This window comes from Aythya fuligula, chromosome 7 (assembly GCF_009819795.1).
Source record: "Aythya fuligula isolate bAytFul2 chromosome 7, bAytFul2.pri, whole genome shotgun sequence".
Taxonomy (NCBI): Eukaryota; Metazoa; Chordata; class Aves; order Anseriformes; family Anatidae; genus Aythya; species Aythya fuligula.
In genome coordinates, this window is record NC_045565.1 from 6,726,752 (window position 1) to 6,747,322 (window position 20,571).

General features: G+C 42.2%; 1 long non-coding RNA gene across 1 annotated transcript in view; it reads left to right on the forward strand.

Moving 5' to 3' along the window:
* The first annotated feature begins 3,362 nt into the window (after positions 1-3,362).
* Positions 3,363-20,571, forward strand: part of LOC116491211 — a 97,402-nt gene continuing 80,193 nt past the window's right edge. Inside the window, exon 1 of the long non-coding RNA XR_004253475.1 lies at positions 3,363-3,565. This is a non-coding gene — a long non-coding RNA (uncharacterized LOC116491211). The remainder of the gene's footprint in view (positions 3,566-20,571) is intronic.

Below are 20,571 nucleotides of genomic sequence, written 5' to 3' on the forward strand. Positions count from 1 at the left end.
TTTGCTTCCGGAAGACCCTTGAAATACAGGATTATTACTGGCTTGGCTAATTTAAGGAAATGCCTTTGGGAGCTTCTCCAGGGATAGTTAACTCCATAGTAACAGTATCAGGTTCAGTAATATTTTTCTCAAGCTCTCCTAATTAAAACAGCAGGAGGTCTCATGAAAATTAAAAAAAAAAAAAAAAAAAGTTCTTGTAAATTACCCTGTATTTTGCATGTCTCAAAAAACAAAAAAAAATCAAGGCAGTGCACTAAATTCTTACTGTTGGGAAGGAGCAGTGCAATTACATGATGCTCTCTGTTCCTGATTTACCCTCTTACTCTGTTGCTGCTCATTTCCATGTAGCAAGGCAAATGGCTCTGGATATAAAACTCCATGTCTGCTGCCAGGCAAACACCAACTGCGTGGGCACGTTCCTTCTCCTTGGGGAGCAAGGGCTGCCTTCCTTGGGTTCCCTCAAGTCTCCGATGCTGTTCAGTGGGGGACCAGCTGGGCAGGAGGAGCTCGGTTGTTCTCAGCCAGCTCCAGTTTGTGTTGCAGATCCTCCCCTGCCAAAATGCATGGGTGAACATGAATGGTTCTGGGGGTGAGGAAGTGCTCAGGAGTCACATGAGGAAGGAAGATTTGTATGGAAGAAGATGGGCTAATTGTGAAGGAATTTCAAAGCCAGGGGGTAAAAACCTAAAAGGAAACATTTAAGGGGGAAGAAAATAGGTGGAGAAGATTACTTTATGAAAAAACATGCTCCAATAGCTTTAGTGCTGGTAGTGAGATCCCATTAAGGGTGTTGTGTTTTTGTTTTGTTTTTTTTTCCTTCTGTATAGGTGGAAAAGATTTAAGCTTTTTCTTGTGCCCTCAGTCCATGTTGCTGTTCCCATCATGGAAGATGAAGTGCAAGGGTGTCGGGCAACCTGATGAGTGATGTCCCTAAAAACAAGAAGTGCTGCAGTTTTGATATGTGAAGCAGAATCTCTTGCATTCTTCAGTGGAAACTGTTTATCATTTATGACCTGGTTTTGGAGAAGAGTTTCAGCTGCCTACAGCTTGGCAGGAAAAAGATTTCACTGCATAAAAACCCTTTCCTGTTAGAATTCTGGCTTGAGGACTTTCTGATGTAGCACTTAGAGGCTGAATCAAGGAGCTGTAATAACATTTCTGTAACTGATTTACTGGCATATGACGGGGACAGAACATGTGTACGCTGTACACTTACCTTTGTAAAATCAGCCTCCAGGAGACAAGTTAGGTGACGGCTATCAAAAGGCTACTTTCATTATGACACCATTATAATTCAACACTTCCTTCCCCTTGAAATTGATGTGTGCATGTGTGTATTTTTGGAGTTGGCTTGATCCTTACAAATGTGGGCAAGATTGAGCAGAGTTAGGTTTAGAGTTGTGGTTACTCTCTCTCTGTATGCCTGTTTCCTGCTGAGTGGCTGGAACTCCCTCCCATTTAGTTACCTGCGTTTTTATCCCAAATTGAGATAACAGTCCTGAACTTTTCACTCTGACAGAGATCAGAAGAGGGACATTTATGCATATAAAGTTGTATTAATTTAGAGCAGTGTGGTGACCTCAGTCTTGGACTCTGGACAGCTTCCCTACTCAGCTGAATCACATTTAGCCGTAGCCTTGCAGCACGTATGGAAGACCAGCGTACCATCCCGCAGCAGCCTGGCAAAGCCTTCATCAACTGGCTGGGGCGTGATCCTCACTCCTGAAGACCTTGTGGAGGTCGTGTCATTCCACGTTCCTCCTGTGCACCATAGCACAGGAGGACTTTTTGCTCTGGAGGGCTTTGTTTTCTAATTTCTGTCTCCACCTTGCAGCACAGGAAAGTTTGGTAATGTGTTCCCTTACTGACACTGCTGTAAGGAGTTAGGCAAGCATATTCCTCTTGAGAAACCATTTTCACCTGCTGAAGCCCAGCTGTACCTTTTAGAGGAAGCTGTTTTACACAGTGGCACGTGACTGTGTGTCTGGGTGAAGTTATTGATCTGGATATATTTAGTTTTCATGACATTTCCCACTTATTTGTTTATTCTGAGTAATTGCTCTGCAGGACTGATAGATATTTCTTGGGTTTCTTTTCAGTAGGGCAGGCAATTTTCTGACCATATTGGCATATACCAAAATCTGAACAGATAACAGATATGTTACATGGAAAAGCCAGAGGCATTTATAAGGGTACGTATGGAGTGAAACCTTTCTTCCTTTTTTTATTTTATTTTTTTATTATTTTTTTTTTTACTCTCCCACTCAACTGTTTTTGCAGGTTTTGGCTGACATTCAGAGAAGCACTTTACACATTTTAGTTCCTTCAAGTTCAATAGAAATGAATTTTATTCTCAAGTCCTTCTGAGGACAGAAATACTTTTCTCCTTTGAACTGTTATGCAGATATTTAAAATTATTATAAAGAAACAAAACAAAAAAATACCCTTTGCTTTAAACCAGACATTTCTAGAGATCTTCCATATGAAGCTGCTCTTCAGAGATGAAAGTAAAGGCCAATTATCTGGGGCTTTGTGACATCAGAGTCAGTTTTTTTTTGTTTGTTTGTTTTGTTTTGTTTTTGTTGTTGTTTTGTTTTTTCTTGTTTTTTTTCTTGTGCATAGGTGTGTATTTAAAAGGCCAAAATCTTTTCCTGAAGGTTTAAAAACTTCACAAGATTTACTATTTTTAATCATCTTTCTCCTCTCTTTAAAAAAAACAAACACCAAACCAACAACAACCCAAAACTTGCACGGGAGCCAAGTTGGATGAGGCAGATGAAGAAATGGAGAAGGACAGGACGGATAAGGAACCTTGAGCTCTCCTCCTGCCTGGCTCTGGACATCCAGGGGGAATGAACCTTTTCCCTCCCATGTTCAAACAGAAGCACTTGTAGCGTTGTTTTTCTCTGTCCTCTTCTATATATTACTTTTTATTTTTTCAGAGGATACCTCTAAAAGCTATTGTCTCTTCCTTGCTCAGCTAACATGTGTTTTCTCCCCTGCTGGCACAGATGCAGTGACAGTGCTGGAGGCACTGTACCACTGTGGAATCCCGAAAATGTAAAATTGCACAATCTCAGCTGCCAGAGGGAGGCGTACCCCCTGAGTAAAAATGATTTCTGAGTTCTGGATGGATGAGGCTGCTCCTGGCTAAATTAGTGAGGCTGGCTGGGATCTTGGTCTCATTCTCTGTTACAGTTTGTAGTGAGAGCAGATTCTGGTAAGGTGTAGGAAAAAGCAATTTATATGTTTGCTGCCTTTTGTATATAATGGAATTTTTTTTGTTCTTTGCATGGTATAAAAGGTAAAATGAAACATGTATTTTTCCAGGAGGCAAAATTCTGTTTTGCATGTCAAACATGTTTTGTGCTAATCTGGAGTAAAACAGCTGTCTCCCTTCCCGGGAAAAAAAAATAAATAAAAAGAATTGAGGGTTTGTAGAAGAAGCTTGCTAACTTGAGACTTTTTGCAGTGGGACCAGGTGTTGTCTACTACATGCAGAATGGAGCAATCTGGAGAGACTGCTGTGAAGATGGGAGGCGTGCTGAGAACAAGTGTGTACCTGGTGGGTGAGACTTTGGCTTAACTCTGTGTATGTCTTTGAACTGCTGGGGGCAGGAGGCATTTGTTGTCATCCAAAGGCTTTTAAGTCAGCAGCACCAGCTCTGTAGGACACGTTTTCTACCGCTAAAAGATGGTGTGAGGTCTTGCTCAACTGAAGGCAGTAAAGTAGTTCTTTTGCTTTCACAATATCAGATGTGCGGAAGCAAGAAATTGCCTGTGGAGTGAAGGAAACCTTGGCTGTGTAAATGAGGAGCCATTTATTTGGTAGTATGTCTTGCCATTGGCCTCTCTCCTGCTGTAGAGGGATTTCAAGTCACAACATTTCTGCTGATGTCAAGTTGGTGAACATGTGTTTACATGTTCACTGGATTTCATGTGTTCAGCTAGCATTGCTTGCCAAAGAAGTGCTTGTATGAAATTCTCCTTGGACTCCCATACAGGGGCTTGAAGGGTGTGAAAGCTATCACCATCTGCTTCCTTTCTTCTTGCTCCCTGTGATAGCCTAGAGTTTTCCAGTCCATGCAAAGGACTTGGGACCATTTTATAACTGAATACATTGAAACCAACAGAACCCTTGTTTTTCTTCAGCTACCTGCTTAGATGGAGTCTTTCTGTTTTTAAAGTTTCTTGGTCTTTGGACTGACAGCTCACAGACACAACAGAAACACAGGCTGGGACATTAGATGAATGGCTAGGATGGAAAGTAGTAGAGGATGAAAGACTTGGATTTTTAAAATGCCTTTGGAATTGTATTTTATTTCATTTTCTTGGTGTGTATTTGTCAGCACTAAAGGGCTTAGATTTCAAATGCTTTCAAAAAAAAAAAAAAAAAGCCAAAAAGGCAAGTTAATGCCTGCATCTTCAGTATAAAGCCTAAGCAAATCCCTCACTTTCACAGTAACCAGGCCAAAGCTGCTTGTATGAGAAGAAAAACATAATTAGGAGATGCAAGCTCAATAATAATTTTGTCAAAAATCACACTATGGATGGAGCAGGGATGAAGTTATAATATGCTGTGTTACCCAACGAAAGAAGAATCATTCAATTGTTCTCTTAAGTTTTGAAATCAGGACCATGTTCCCAAGCAGAAGGAAAGAACATTGCTTCATTTAAAATACATGTGTGTATGCATATAGATAAATATATATATAAAGTAGCATGTGTGGAACAGTGTGAGAAAGGGAAGTAAAGCATGGTAGTAGCAGCAGAGTTGTTGAAGCTGTTGAGCTGTGCAGAATGAGGAGCACTTTGTGCTATAGGAGCAGCATCCCCTTGAAAATGGTGTTTGGATGGAAGCTTGGCTCTGCCATTGTTGGAGCACAGATGTGGAATAATGTGTGGCAAAAGATTTAATCTAATAATCAGAAAACTTGTTGGAAGAAGGGATGTAAAAAAGTAAAGTTTTTCCTTGCTTTGTAGCACTGGAAGGAAAATTCTTGTGAGAAAAATGGAAAAGGTCAGCAAAACTGGTTAGCGTAGACCATCTTAGGGCCAAAGCATGGAATGATGTGAAATGGCATTGCTGAGTGAATGGAAACAGGTATCTGGTTTGAATCATGGTGGTGTCATGCAACCTGGTTTTGTATTCCTGGAATATATTAGACTTGATGGAAATCTTGACTGCCTCCTGAATTTCAGATGATGCATATTTTTAGAGGTTGAAGTTGTGGTTATTTTTGTTTGTCATAGCAAAGAGAACAACTAATAGTCCCTAGAAATAATAAGAAAATTATGACCGGGTGAGGTGAAGCCTGAGCTTGGGGTATATCAATCATCTGCCACGTGGCAAATATTTTGTGCATCACCTGTCCTCAGGGTACCCAGCAGTAAGCATGAGAATCTTTTTCCTCCAGCTTTAAAAAAAAAAAAAAGAAAGAAAGGGCGTGGGTGGAAAGGGAAATAAGGTAACACAGGGCAATGCAGAGCAGCTGATATTCTGTACCTTGGCTTGCTTGTGCTGTCCAGCACATGTCAGCAGGGTCCATCGCATTGCCACAGGATGGAGTCAGCACAGCCCAAATGATGCTTCTGCTAATGGACAACAATTTCTCTTAAATGAAAGCTGCTCACTCGCTGTAGAATGAAGAAAAGTATTTCACTTAAGGAGAAAAATAACTTGGGTGTTGGGAACTGTTTGAAATCGTGCTGCTTGAGTAGAAGCTGAGTTGTCTTTAGAGAAGTGGTTCCTTGCCTGCTGCTCTACGCCAATGTAAGTGGTTGAACACAGCACAGAGAGGATGAAAACCCCAAAGCGTGTCTTCTCCAGCCGTGCTGGTGGTGGCACTGCTTGGTCCCCACGAGGCAGCTGGGCAGCTGCAGTGGAACTGCTTTAAGTCCCTGCTGCTTCCCTGGCTTCAGGAAAGAGACTCGAGGGATTTTTCCATTGCAGTATGTAATCCTGAAAGCATATCTTCAGATTAGAAACAAAGCCCAATATTATTTGTCAGTAAGTATGGGAACCCTAGGTTGTTCTGTTGCTGATGACAGTCGAGTTGAGTGCTTGTCTCCATACATTGCACAACATAATCTAGAGTTGTTATTTTTTAACCTGTTCTGCAAAAAATAAGGTGAGGGAGTTCAGGGGCAGGGTTATTCATTCCTGCTTGAGGATCCAGGTAAGGAGAATGTGATTGCACATGTCCTGCAGTGCATGCGTGGTGAGTGGAATCCACCTCCGGGAAGTCAGATGGCTTATCCCACCAGCTGTGCTTTCTTACAGCAAATCCCAGCAGCACTTTGGAGTATTTCTGGATGTGTTCAGCTTCCCCCAGCCTGTGCCTCTCCCCTGCCTCCTCCTCGCTGCTTTCCTCCTGCTCCAGGCAGTAACTGCCCCAGTGCTGGGATCACTGGCCGTTCCCCGAGCCCACAGAGGTGCAGTGACCGTGCCCCTGGGGAAGGACAGCTTGTTGGTGTCTTTTTTTTTTTTTTTTTTGGCATCCACATCAGAAACAGCAGATGATGGCTCCCAACCTCATCCTGTGGCCTTCAAGCAGTTCTGTATGTATTTTGCCCTATGGTCATCAATTGTCAGTGCAGTGAAAGACGGTCCAAGAAAGTCTGCAAAAGGACATTGAATGACAAGTTAAGAAAGAAGGCTGATTGGAAGAGATTTTCAGTATCAGCTTGCAAAAGAGAATTGGAAATTACTGGAACTTCTAAACAAAGAACAATTATTTCCATTGAGATTCTAAATCTGAATTTAAAGAGAGCTTTCCCCAAAATAAGGACCAAATTAGTCTTCACTGCCAAAGGTAAATTTAGTAACTTCGCATTGTCTAAATTTAGGCTTCTGAATAAGCCCTCATGCTGAAGATGTGGCGTGGGGCTCATGAGCTACAAGGAGATCTGCTTGGCATCAGAGCAGATGGAAGTGCTACCACACGAGGAACAACTGCAAACATCGCTCCGATTCAGATTCCCCATGCAACTGTGTCTAGCGAGGACCTTTAGGAGTGCTGTACTGCAACTTCAAAGCAGCATTGGTTTCAAAGTCTGAGGACAGGCAAGATGATCAGGATATTTTTCATGGAAGGAAGTTTGAATCACATAAAAGAGCCAAAAAATTCAAAGGAGGAGTTTGTCCGTGCTGTGTTACATGGCTGCTATTTTGGGGAGTCTTGCTTTCATGTAGAAGGTACTCCAAATACACTGCGAGAGCTTCTAGCTGCAAATGCATGTTGCCCTCATTTGGCCTCTTCATAACACTGAAGGTATTTATGAAATGCTTGACGTTGGTAGGGCTGAACGTGCAGTCCTTAGTATCTTCTGTACATTGCCGGGTGGCATGTGGACCGTTCAAGGCTTTTCCTTAAATGTTGAAGAGTCGAGGCATCTGTTAAGGGTATGCACTGCTCCATCTCTTTGTTTCACTTTCTAGAGGTCACTTGGCTGAAAATAACTTCATGGGTGGATGCAGTCAGAGGCTGGAAGAAAATTTAGCCCTTGGTCTGAACACTGTCTGCTTGTGAAGTAACACGGTGACATTCATTCAACAACAGGACATGTCTCGAGACCAAAATGTGCTGGTGGATCACCCTTTCTCAAGCTGTTTATTAGCTACTGGTAGTAAAGGACATTCAGATGACCCGATCATAGTTGTTTCATTTCCCATGGGGTGCCAGGAACAAAATAAAACACCTTGTAGGTAAGGACAGGATGAGACATGCAAGTGGTTCTCCTGCCAAGGCTGTGGCAGGGCTCAGCTGGGTTAACAGAGCCATCTCCTTTGTGGTCCTGGTGTTCCTTGGCCTTGGGGGATCTCTTAGCTGACGTTCACAAGTGGTCCCTGTTGTGTCAGTCTGAGATTTGGCATCTTCTCAAGCCATCTTTAGATACTGAGGCTCACGGCTTCCCTTAGGAGAATGCTGTATATCACCCGCTCCAAGGGGCTGAACCTTCAGTGGTGTTTCAGTGAGATTTGTTTATTTCAGAAATAATCCTGTGGCTGGGTGAAGCCACAGATAGCTTTACAGGTTTGCATTGACAAGTGTTTTTATCCATCAGACCTTTGTTCTGATCAGCTTGTGGAGCAGTCCCCTTTCTGGTCTTCTGTGCCCTTTCAAATTCTTTTTCCATGTGTTGGCATTTCTCTATTTTTGCACTGTATTATTTCTAGAATTTTAACAAGCTTTGAGTCTGAAGGTACTATGAATAATTAGCACTTGTTGGCAGGCCCACACAGTTTAACGATTTATAGATTGAGATTACTTTGGATCTTTTGTAGATCAGGGAACATTGGTTCAAGAAAAAACAAGTTATTTTGTAGGGTTATGCTACCAGTTAACACAACTGATTCCATTAAAACAACATCTGAAACCTTTAACTGCATCCAAACTAGAACTGGACCGTGCAATCACTACAGGGATGTTACAGCTGGAAGAAGGTAAAAAAAGTAGTCGTGTGACGTTAAGTAAGAGAGATCATTCTTACAAATGCCTAGTGCTGGAAGTGCATTTCTTTTTTTTCTTTGCAGCAGCAGCTGTAACCCTTATTCTGCCAAAAGGCTCTGTTTTGATACAGAATCGCTTTACCTTAACTGTCATTAACCTTTACTAACTTCACAATCTCTCTGTGTATGGTGATTTATGACCTTTTAATGTTTCCAGACGATACCCTCCTTCCAGTTTTTGGGAGCAAATGGCAAGTCACAGGGTTAGCTGCTTATTTCCCATATAACTTGTTTTAATTGATCAATACAGTGAGAATTTGGGGAGTGATGGGAAGGGTGACACTGAAATCTGAGGAAGATTTAGTGGTAGAGAACTGAATGCCTCTGTAATGATGGCATGGACATCTCCATGGCTCTGGACTTCCCTAAACATGTGTCCTTCTTATAAGTTCTGTCACTGTGTTTCCACTGTGTTCCGCCCCCCCCTTCCCCTCCCCCCCCCCCCCCCCCATTTAATTATTTTTTTTCTGGGTTTTGCTAGGATTTTCAAAGACCCCAAATATCTACTGTAATATAGGACATTTTTTCTCAGTACTCTCATTGTTCGCATACATGGCGAGTTGTCTTGAACCATGGAATCTTTGGACTTATTTGTAACAGTTCAATCAAAATGAACTTGTCAGGGATAATTCTGCCTTGCAGATACTGAGATGCAGTGTATTCTGAATTTCCAGAGGCCATAGAGGATGCTTATTTATAGATTGGAGAGTATTTAAAGGGCTTCATACTAAAAAATCAACTTTCTGTTAATTTAGCTGCAACCATTGATCTTATCAAAGCTGCATAATATGAAAGATGTTGATGGTTAGAGGGAAGAAATTGGCTTCCTCTGAGAGAATGGGCTCTCTGCTGCTCCTTTTATCACAGGATTGAGACACTGTAAATTTGAGCGAGTGGGTTGGGTGTTCCTGCTGTATCTTTCAGAAGGCTGTTTACATGAAAGTCCACAAATACATAATATAATGATCCCTTTTGTAGAACTGGAGAAAAAAACATGTTCCTGCAAACATCTTGGGCGTAATGAAGGTCTGAGGAACTCAACTGTTGGTCTTTGTCATTTCTCCTTTGCTGTAATGAATCATGCTTTTTTTGTTGTTTTTAATATGCGCTTACTGAACAAGAACCAGCTCATTTATGGGGTACTTAGCAGTAGCAGCCCTTAACATCTAAGGATTGTGACTGGTTTAAATTTTTTTTTTTGAGGCACCCACTGGAAACACTTTGGTATGTATTAACTAATGATGTGTTAATTCCATCAGAGCTCTAATGGCATGAAGGAAATAAAGGGCTTTTTTTTCAAGATCCTTCCTAATTAGTAAGGTCTTGTGTAGCATGGGGAGACCAGACCGCCTCTTGGTGGCTCATGGGCTGCTCTTCATCCCCTGTCAGACTTCTTGGAATTGAAACTGGATCCCGAGACCTAGGATTAACTATGGGCTGAAATGCAAACCTAAACCCGTCCTCTAGTGAGGGTTTGGGGCCTTAAAAGTCAATACAGAGTTAAGAACATCAAGTTAAAAGCGTTCATGTCTTGTTTTTGAAAAAATGTCTGAAAAAACTCCTCTAATAATGCCATTAGAGGTTTGTCAAGTGAATAATCAGATTAGTGCGTTCCTCACTTGTTGGTAGTTTTTTTGCCTGTAGTCATATTTCGATGAACTAGCTCGGGAGATGCTTTCTGCACCTCTGTTAAGTGTTTTTACTTTAAAAAAAAAGCTATTTTAATGGAATCTTTAACATCTTGAAAGACTGACAAATGTCAGTAGAAGAGCTGTCCCTTTCTGTACTTTTGAAATGAGTGTTCTTCTTTCAGGTTAATGTCTTTTTTTTTTTTTTTGGAATGCAAGTTAATTGTATTGCAGTAATTCATTGCAGTAGACAATGTTGAACTCGACTAACTGCATTTGTTTTTGATCTTACAAATTCAATGAGGAAATCAAACAAATTATAGCTTGAAAGAGGATAGAAGATATAAAAGATTTTTTTGTGTTAGTGTGGCCTCTGTCATGCGCCGCTTAGATTTTGTGCTGTTGCCAAAATAAAGGCGCTCTATCTGAAGACAAAGACTGATAACGAAGCACAATGCTTCTTGTTTTAAAGTACTACTATAGGAAGGAAATGGAAAAAAAAATGAAGTGCTTTACATTTTGCTAGTTCATTTAAGTACCATTTTCTTTCACGTAATTGCTGTGGACACCCATATGAAAATGACCATATTGTGTTTATGGTCTCTCCTGAAAATGTCACTTTTTTAAAAAAAAAAAAGGAAGAACATTTGGCCTCTTAAAAGCTTAAGTGTTTGATATTCACTATATCTTCCATTTACTCCTGGGATAAATTAAACAAATTGCAGTAGTTTAGGAGAGATTAAAATGGCCTACAGTCAGGATAAACAAGCAAAGTAAAGGAGCATCACCAGCTCTGCCTTTTTATAATATCTGGTAAGCTTTATTCCTGTTTCATTTCATTTTCTTTTTCATGGCAGCATTTTCCATGTTAATTGCTTTGTGGAATGGTATCTTCATTCATGGGGATCCTCAGCAAAAGACACCAGTGTAGTGGGTTTACGTGGCAAGGTTTTGGTAGCAGGGGGCCATAGGGGTGATTTCTGTGAGAAAGATCTAGAAGCTGCCCCATGTTTGGGAAGGGCCCCATTGTTTTCCAGAGCTGAGCCAATAAGCGATGTTGTTTTGGGCCTTTGTGAGAGCATATTTAAGACAGGGAAAAAAACGCTGCGCCACGCAGCAGCCGGGAGAGTCAAGGGAGTGAGAAACAGCCTTGCAGGTGCCAAGGTCAGTGTAGAAGGAGGGGGAGAGGTGCTCCAGGCGCCGGAGCAGAAGTCCCCTGCGGCCTGTGGTGAGGACCATGGTGAAGCAGGATGTCCCCCTGCGGCCCATGGAGTACCATGGTGGAGCAGGGTTTCATGCTGCAGCCCGTGGAGGAGACCACGGTGGAGCAGGTGGCCCTGCACCGACGGAGGCTGCCGCCTGTGGAAGACCCCTGCCGGAGCAGATTCCGGGCAGGACCTGTGGCCCGTGGAGAGGAGCCCACGCAGGAGCAGGTGACCTGGCAGGAGCTGCTGCCCGTAGGGGAGCCAGGTTGGAGCAGTTTTCTCCTGAGGGATGGACCCCGTGGTACGGACCCATATCTGGAGCAGTTCTGGAAGAGCTGCTGGCTGTGGGAAGCCCACGCTGGATCAGTTCATCAAGGACTGCATCCCGTGGGTGGCACCCCACAGCACAGGGGACGAGAGTGACCGAGAAGGAGCGGCAGAGAAGAAGCGCTGTAGACTGACCATAACCCCCATTCCCCTGCGCCGCTCGGGGGGAGGAGGTGGAAGAGGGTGGATGGGGGGGGAAGGTGCTTTTGGTTTCTTTCCTTTGTTTCTCACTTCTCTAGCTTGTTAGTAATGAGCAATAAATCTTACTATCTTCTTATGCTGAGTCTGTTTTGCCCGTTACAATAATTATTGTGTGATTTTCTCGTCCTTATCTCAACCCTTGAGCCCTTTTCACATATTTTCTCCCCATTCCTCTTTGAGGAGGGGGAGTGAGAGAGCGGCTGTGGTGGAGCTCAGCTGCCCACTCGAGCGGAACCACAACAACCAGGCAGAGCAGATCCTGCAGTTTTTCTCAGAAAATTTCACAACTTTAAGAAAAGGTACTCCCCAGTTGTTGCCTGAACAACCAGCTCTAGAAATCCAGCCACTAAATTCCTCTCTACGCTTTTATGGGTGGTCTGTGTTACGGTCTGCAGAGAATGAAAAAACCTAAATCAAAAGGATCTTAGGAGCCCAGGGTCAAGCAGTAGACCACCCGACTTCCCCAAAGGGTGGTTAGCTGTCATACGCAGTAGGGGATTTGCTTTCTTGTCGTCTTGTTGTATTGCCTCAGAGCAGGCAGGATAGGCTATAAGCTGTGCCCTTTTTTGGGAAAAATAGCAAAACCTGGATGGTTTAATTTTTTGTTATTTTTAATATTATTTTAAAGAAAAGGACAACGTTCTGAAACCCCCTTCCTTGATTAGCAGGTGTAGTATTTGTCCTTTTCTGTCTTCTGATGCTGAAGTGAAGGGCACATATCCCATCTGTTTTCAGTGGTATCATTCTGTGAATATAATAACAGCTAGTAACTTCCTTGTCTAAGCTTCCTTGTCAAAGTAGGCAAAATTTGCAGTCTTCCCAGCAGATGAGGAGGACCTTTTGGAACAGAGGGAAGTTCTACTCTGCATTGTCTGAGCAGTTCGTAGCTCTGATCTAGCATCAGGCTTTAAGACTGGCACTGCATTGTGGCTGTCAAGGTTTCTCCATGCATTTAAATTTTTGGAGGAGAGGCAGCAGGAGCTCAGAAGCGATGACAGAGCAAGAACACAGTTATAACTTTCTGCTGTGGGGATGAGATCTTCCCGCGATGATGGATTGAGGCTGCTCAGAGACTGACGGATGCTCTCAGCCGAGTCCAAGGTGATAAACAAATAATCCCTGACAGGGTGTTGATGCTTGTTGACATTGGTGGTCCGTTCTCTTTCTGTCTTCTGAGTAGAAATTTGCAGGCTTTCCTGTCCATAAATGTTTTTCTCTTGAGGTCTTGTGGAGAAAACAATCAGGGTAGGTTTAGTCTTGACCGCCTTTTAGGGATTTGTTTAATGAAGTCCTGTGCCTTCAGAGCTCCCCCCTGTCTCTCCCTGAACTTACTTCTGTAAGTTCAAATATGAATACTTTGGTTTTTATAACTTGAAGGTATATGGACAGCACGGGTTGATCCTTGCTACTTTCGTCTGAATGTGTCAGAGATCAGTGGCTCTATTGCTTAGCAATTCTAGGATGTTTAGATCTGTAAGTGGCAAATTTAGAATAAAATGATTGATTTAGCGTTTTGTTTGTTTGTTTGTTTGTTTTTTCCTAACTGCTTTTTGTAGAGCAAATGTTTCATCAGAGCAAGTACCGAGAAGCTCACATCAAGTACGCTGAAGGTAGGACTCACTGCAGCCAATTAAGTTACCTGGTGTCTGCCTGGTGACTTTCTTCATGACCAGTCTAACCCCATGTAATGATTTTGACTTAATTTCCTTCCTATACAAGACAGCTTTACAAAAGTGAAAAAACAAAGCACTGGGAGTCCATTTATAAAACAAACCGCCACCACAGACCTTTACATAATGAAAAACACCCTTACAATATTTTTGTTTCTGTAGATGACAGTAAATTAGGAAGTAATGCTTGAATAAAAAGATAAGTGACAAGTGTAAAAGCCACTATGAAAACATCAACACAGTAGTGAATAAGAGGTATAAAAACAGTGTTGAATGTGCTATCAATATGAAATCTAACCCAACATTGCAAAGCAGAATAAGTGATGTGTATTGGCAAAGATGAGATGGACGATTCTCTCTATAGATATGAATTCTGATTTCTGTGAAAAGTAAATTCTTATACTGCTAAATTGCAAAAGAAGGATTGTAGTGAAATTGTCAGCATCATGTGATGGAGAGAGCAAGTTCACTGAGCTGTTAGGGGAAGGGCTGCTTCAGTCTTTCAGCTTGGAGATGAAATGATGAAATATGATTTTTCATGGTGAATGAGCAATTTTTTTTACTTTTTTTTTCCCGAAGGGTTTTAAACTTACAGAAAGGAGGAAAAAAAAAAAAAAAAAAAAGCTCTATGGTATTCTTGTTGTTCTTCCATATCCTTGCAGCCCATGTTTTATATTGCAGCATTGTCCTTTTTTTTGGCCAAAAAAGTAGGCAGAAAGAGCTCAGGGAGAGCAGCGTGCATTCAGCAGGTGCACTGCGCATCCCTGTGCATAGAGCTGAGCAAGTCAGCTGATGGAGAAGTGGCACAGAAAGTTCTAAAACCAGGATGTGGTCATAATGGAAGATGCAAAATTACTATTTCGGAGATCTTTTTCCTCTATTTCCGTAACTGGTGGCTAGACTGTCATGGTTGCTACCTCTTTTTTTGCAGCTCCCTTACCTCGCACAGCTGCACAAAGCAGTGCAGGGTTTTGGGAGGGGTGCAAAGACAAGAGTTAAAAACAGCTTTGTGGTTGTGCTGGTTTATCAGTGGAGGATGACAGTGTGCCAGTTGTAGCTTTCTGTTTGATGCAGGGGATTACTCTTGCAGCTTTACTTAAAATGACATCTTCCTTTAATAGGGTAAAGCTTGATCCCATTGCAACGCAAATAGCTAAGCCTGAAGGAGAGCTGGAAGAAAAGTAATTCACACCTGAAGGGGCTACCCAGCTCTGGGAGCAAAGTTAGCTGAATGGCCCCGACCTGCACTGCTGTCTGTCAGTGAGAGACCAGAGGCAAAAACAAATAGGAGCTTTTTTCACCTATATGCCAACAGCAACAGAAAGGAGAGGTCAAAACAAAGCCCCAGCAACCTTTCTCTGGGTGCGGGGGGAGCACAGAATTTTTCCTTAGAAATCATTGCTGATCTAACAGGCTCCCTTTACCACAGGGTTCACCACAGAGAACAGTTTACCACTGTTCTCTGAGCATATAAACAATATGCTCCCAAAGAAGCTGTATGGAAATCGCTTAAAAAATTCAGAAACATGAAGCAATGTGTTGAGAGGCTCTGTGTGCTTCTGACTCTGAAAAAGTAGGATCCTGTATTGTGCTATGGCTAAGTAAGAAGAAAAGAAATGCCAGAATTAGATAAAGCCTTTTTTTTCCATCTACATTCCCCAGCACCTTTTCAGGGTAGCTGTACTTCTGAGTGTCGTTAAATCCTTAGGACGGTGATTAAATATCATCCCATTTAATCATTTTTTAAGAGATCAAGTGACAATGAATAAGTACTAATATAATGGACCTGGCAGAGCTTGTGCTGCACCAGTGTAAAGGATGGCAAAAATGCTTTAATAAAGGGTTCAAAAATGCTTTAATAAAGGGTTCTGGGTTCTGCCCTCTGCAGCGAGTGCTTCCACGTGGCTGGGCTTACCTGCCATGGTGCCCAGCAGGGGCAAGGTGCTGCAGGCTCAGGGGCAAAATCACAGAGATGCTATGCTTACTCTTGGCCTGTTTCTGAAAGGGTAATATTTGCTTTCACACCCAGATTCCTTACAAATACATCACCTTGCTGCATACTGGTTTATGTCTCCAGGTTTCACATTAAATGTGGATGTCAACTCAGTACCAGAGGAAAGACAGTCAGCACATCAGTACCATCTCTTTATTATCTTGCTGTGCGTAAACACAGAGGAAAATAAAAGTGATCCCTCTGCTCATCTGAAGAAAAAACACATTGCCCGGTTTCTGCTTGAACCTGCTTATGCAGCTTATCAAGATATCAAACACAGTATTTTAAGTTACTATAAATCAGAAAATGCTGTATAATAATTGATCAGTATGTTAAAAAATAATCTTTTCATCTACTATGCTGTCACCCTTGTGACTAGAGTTCTCAGCCTTTACAAAGCAACCTTCCATACCCAAGAGAATGAATCAAAGTCTGTTTATTGAATACATAAGCACAGCAGAGGTTGCTGTATAGGCAAGAGGATGACAGAAGGAATGACTGAAAGCAGCTCTTCCCTGTGCCCACACTCCACCTGACTTAACCCCTGTGTGTGTGGAAAGACTTAAGCATAACAGTACGTATAAATGCATATAAAATGTATACAGTAGCAGTGTAGCTTCCAGAGCAGCTTGCTTTGTCCCCTGCCTTATGCCGTGTGCTATGCTCGGGCTCTGGAGGTCGGATGGTGCCTGGAAGCCCTGACCCAGGGTGACAGTGCTGGTGGGTTGTGCCTGCCACAGTCTGCAGCCGTCCCTCAGGTGCAGAAGATGACCTTCATCATCCCCGTGTTGCTGGTTTTATGCTTTCAGTTTTCACAACCTTGTGTTACAGGCACTTGAGCCGATGCTGCATAATTAGCCCTGGAGCCACTTAAAGGCCGCGTACATGAATGATTGCAGTCAGATGGTAAGCGTACTTCAAAACTCCTGAAGCGGGAGGCGAGTGACCCAGAAGTGCTTTTTACCAGCTTGTGTCAATCAGTTTGCAGCTCAACACTTTCCTTTTTGCAGCTCTGCTGTTCTCATGCTGAATTATGAGGTTGTTCTTTATTGTCATTATGTTCTTTGGCTTTTGATTTGAATTAGGCCCAGCATCTTAGTTCCACAGCTGTGCAGGAGTCCCAGTGGAGCCTCACAGGGATGTTAAATCCAGTTTTCATCTAACTCTTACATAATTGTAGGTATGATAAAGTTTGTATTGATGTCACATACTAACGTCATATTTTTGTTATCGGGCTACATGAGTTTTTCTTACTTTTTTCCTGCTACAGCATTCATCTAGTTCTTCCATGGATTGCATCTTGTGAAATACTGGGGGGAGTAACGTGTTTTTTTTTTTTTTTCATTTTTTTTTCTCTTACCTATTAAACATCTGCATGAAAAGGTTTTCCTTTCAGAGAAATTTTAATAGTCATATTCTAATGAAACTGATTTTAGTTTAGTCCTTGATAGCTGTAATTTGAATGCTAAGTGCTTATTTGTCTGCATAATGGCCCAATGCCCCTCTCCATGGTTGTGCATCCCTTAGCACAGAAGACAACACGTGAATAATGTTTACACGTGCCACATGTAAATACAACAGATGCCACTCATCTATTGCTATTGTTATAAACTGTGCTTATAAATTAGATTGGGAACAACACTTAGAAAAATTGGTAATGAAAAAATCAAATCCAGGTTTGACACCACAGCTACGGTAGCATAGGTTAGTAGCTTCAGTTTCTAATTTCTTTAAAGAACTGGTCCAGCACTGAGGTTCCAACTTGTTTTGCATGGTGAGCGTTAGCTGCATATAAATAAATGCTGCTTTGCTACCCACGGTGTTGGTGCCTTGCACCAGTTTAATTGAGAGAAAAAAGGACAGAAATGGCTATTTGGGCATTAGGTTTCACTAGCGGATGTTAGGAGTATCCATCTTCAATAAAAAGCGTGGTCGTGATCCTTCTTCCAACTTCAGTTGCTCAATTCCATTTTTGTTTTCCTTTGGGCACCATTTAAGTAGTTAATTTATCTCCAGGACTGCACTGGACAATTTCTGCAGCAGACAAATCATCCGTTGGACAGCTTTTGATGGGAGCCTTTCTCTCAGCACTCCCAGATGACTTCCCTGTAGGCTTTTTACATTTCTAGGAAATTCCAGGGACTGGAAGAGCACTCTGGGGTCGGGACTGGCTTCCTTACTTGCCTTTGCCTAGGGACAAGCTGTCATGGGGTGGCTGAATCTTTTCAAGCAAGCTCCATGTTGAGCGAGGGTTCATCCAGAAGACACTGTATTTGTAATTTCACAACCTCCAAAGAGATATAAAAAGGGGACTTCTTGACCTGGATACTAATTTGTGACTTGAGTTCATATATCTTATGCGTATCAGGCATATTCATTGCATCAAATCAGAGGACTTCGCTTAATGCATGGATGGTACAGATTGGGGAGATCCGAACTATTGCTGCAGCCCAGCCTGGGCTCCTAAATAAGTGCCCCTGACTTTGGTTGTGACAAGTTGGTGGCTGCGCAGCCCTGCCACAGCGCTTCCCTGCTGCCGGGGCTCTGGGCTCGAGCTCCAGAAAAAGGTCCAAAGGCTGGGGTGGGAGTGGGAATGCTGCTCCTCCAGGATGCAGCTTCTGCTGCTGACCGCCGATGTCATCAGGTGAGGATCTGGGCATTTTTTATTGGTTTTGACAGTGCAAGGCAACGTCAGAGTTGGAATTCACAGCAAAGCATTAAATAGCAAATTTCATACTGCACAAGGGAAGAAGGGGGTGTGAGTGCGTGTGTTTTCTGTGAGAGTAGACTCCATGAACAGGCCTTAGGGTTGCGAGGGCATTGTTCCTCTGCTTCTGCTCTCTGAGGAATGACCACACGTGCTCGTTTCCTTTGTGAGGAAGAAGGGTTCTCTTCGAGGATGGAGACTGGGGAGAAAGGGTTGTTCGTGGGGGTAAGAATTTGCAGCAATGTCTTGCCTCTGTTTCTTCTCCTGGATCAAAGCCACTGCTGGCTGCTTTCTTTGCTGCCCTGCTCCCCTTCTGTTCCCTTCCTTTCCATATCTTCCCAATTCCTCTTTGCTCTCTGGTTTCTGGGTCTGTGGGGCATTTCAGAACTGAGTTAGTTACCTTTGGGAGCTGGCTGCTGCTGCTCAAGCGGCCTCTCTTTTTTTTTTTTTTACCTGTTATATATATATATATATATATATATTTTTTTTTTTTTTTTAATATAAAATGTAAATATTTGAAATGCATCTAAAGATCAGGGTAGATCTGCTCAGCTGGCTGTTCACCAACATACTTTGCGTTCACCTGAGTCCAGCAGAAGCAGTAGGCCACTTTGTTTACTTAGCTCCCTAGTGTTTTCCCATAGTCTGTGTTATCTGTAAGCCTCCTCATTGATAATGCTGTGTTTTCTTCCCTGCCTTGTCCGAGTTTGGGATGGAGGAGATTTTGGGTAGGTCTAGGTGGGAAACGGGTTCCCTGGAACAACACGTGCATCTCAGTCCTCCTTTACAGCAGCATGCTGGTGGTGCTTAATCTCTTTGGTACGTCTTCACCTTGCTTTTGTTTTCCAGTGGAGGTGGCCTGAGGTGCCAAGTAACCAACCTAGTCTGAGGTTTTGCTTTTGAAAAACTGCATAACTCTATTTTGACATGATCTATTTACCGTGAAATTATGACCAGTGATGCTAATTCTGCTGTCATTTTCAATTCATTTTTAGATGAGCCCTAATTAGTTTTTCTATACTATTTACCCGGAATGTTCTGACAGGCCTAAAATTGCGTGGGTTTCATTTTTTTGGCACGTTGTTGTTTGGTTTGTTTTTGAATCCCTTGGGACTATTCTTGCTCAGCAATGTCATATGCAAGAGCTCTAGACCAATGGAGCAAAGCATACAGTTGCTGAGAACTGAAAATCGTCAAGGTAATGTAAGTCATTATAATAAACAAATCTAACTTTTGAAGTGGTTAAGGATATTTTGAATTCACATTACAATTTCTGAAGAGTATGCCAGCTGTTCCCTTTCCCCAGGTATTTGAACCTTTTCAGCACCAATCTGGTATTGACTGGTAAGTTTAGATAGGAAGGCCCTGTCATTTCTAGAGACTGTAAGTACTAATATTAAATAAATTACTTCAAAACCCTCATTCAACACCCTCATTAGAGGAGAAGTTCTCTCTACTTGACGTAAAGCAAAAAATTGCATCACCACTGGGCTCTGGTGGAATAATAGAGCCTCTCTGTCGAGCCACCAGGCCTCCCTGCTCCTGCTTGACACAGGCATTAGCATAAAGCTAGTGTTACCACTAGATGGATCTGTTTCTTTAATCAGCCACTGACTACCACTTCCTAAAGAGAGAGGGATTTTAAGAGTTTTCTGGTTGGCATAAAGTATGTGTTGTGTGAGTGCTTTTTGAATACGCTTTGTACTAAAGGTGAGAAAGCTTTTACTTGAAAAGCAAGAGTATGTGTGTCTTTTTTGTCTAGTAGCCTATACTATTTTTCATATACAGACATAGGAAGAGGTGCAGGACTATAAAAAAATTGCTTTTTACTTTGTTTTGGACTTTGAGGGATCTGTACTGATAACACCATCCTTAAGTTCCTATTTGTACGTTTGAAAAATTTATCAGAAATGTTCCTGTGTAAATATAGGTATTTTGACCTCTAACAAATTGAAATGTTCAGCTACAGTAAAGTCAATACAAGTGGTCTTCAGTTATTTAAAAAAATAAATAAGCAATCTGTTTCCATAGAAGTACTGAATGCTCATCTGCAGTAAGTTTTACTCAAAAGCGTGGACAAAAATGGAACAACCCCTTACTTGTTGAGTTTACTACAAAGGCAACCTCAACTATGATACAAAAGATATTTTTGGAGGGAGGCACTTTGTCAGTTCGAACAAGTTACAGTTGCAGCTTTTTCAAAATTTTTCACATAGTGAGGTAGAAAAACACAGATTTGTGTTCAGTGCTTTGCTCCGTGTCTGTATGCCAGGTAATGTGAAATGAGAGACTCTCCCAGTCCAAAGCTTTCCAGTTGTGACAGAGGAG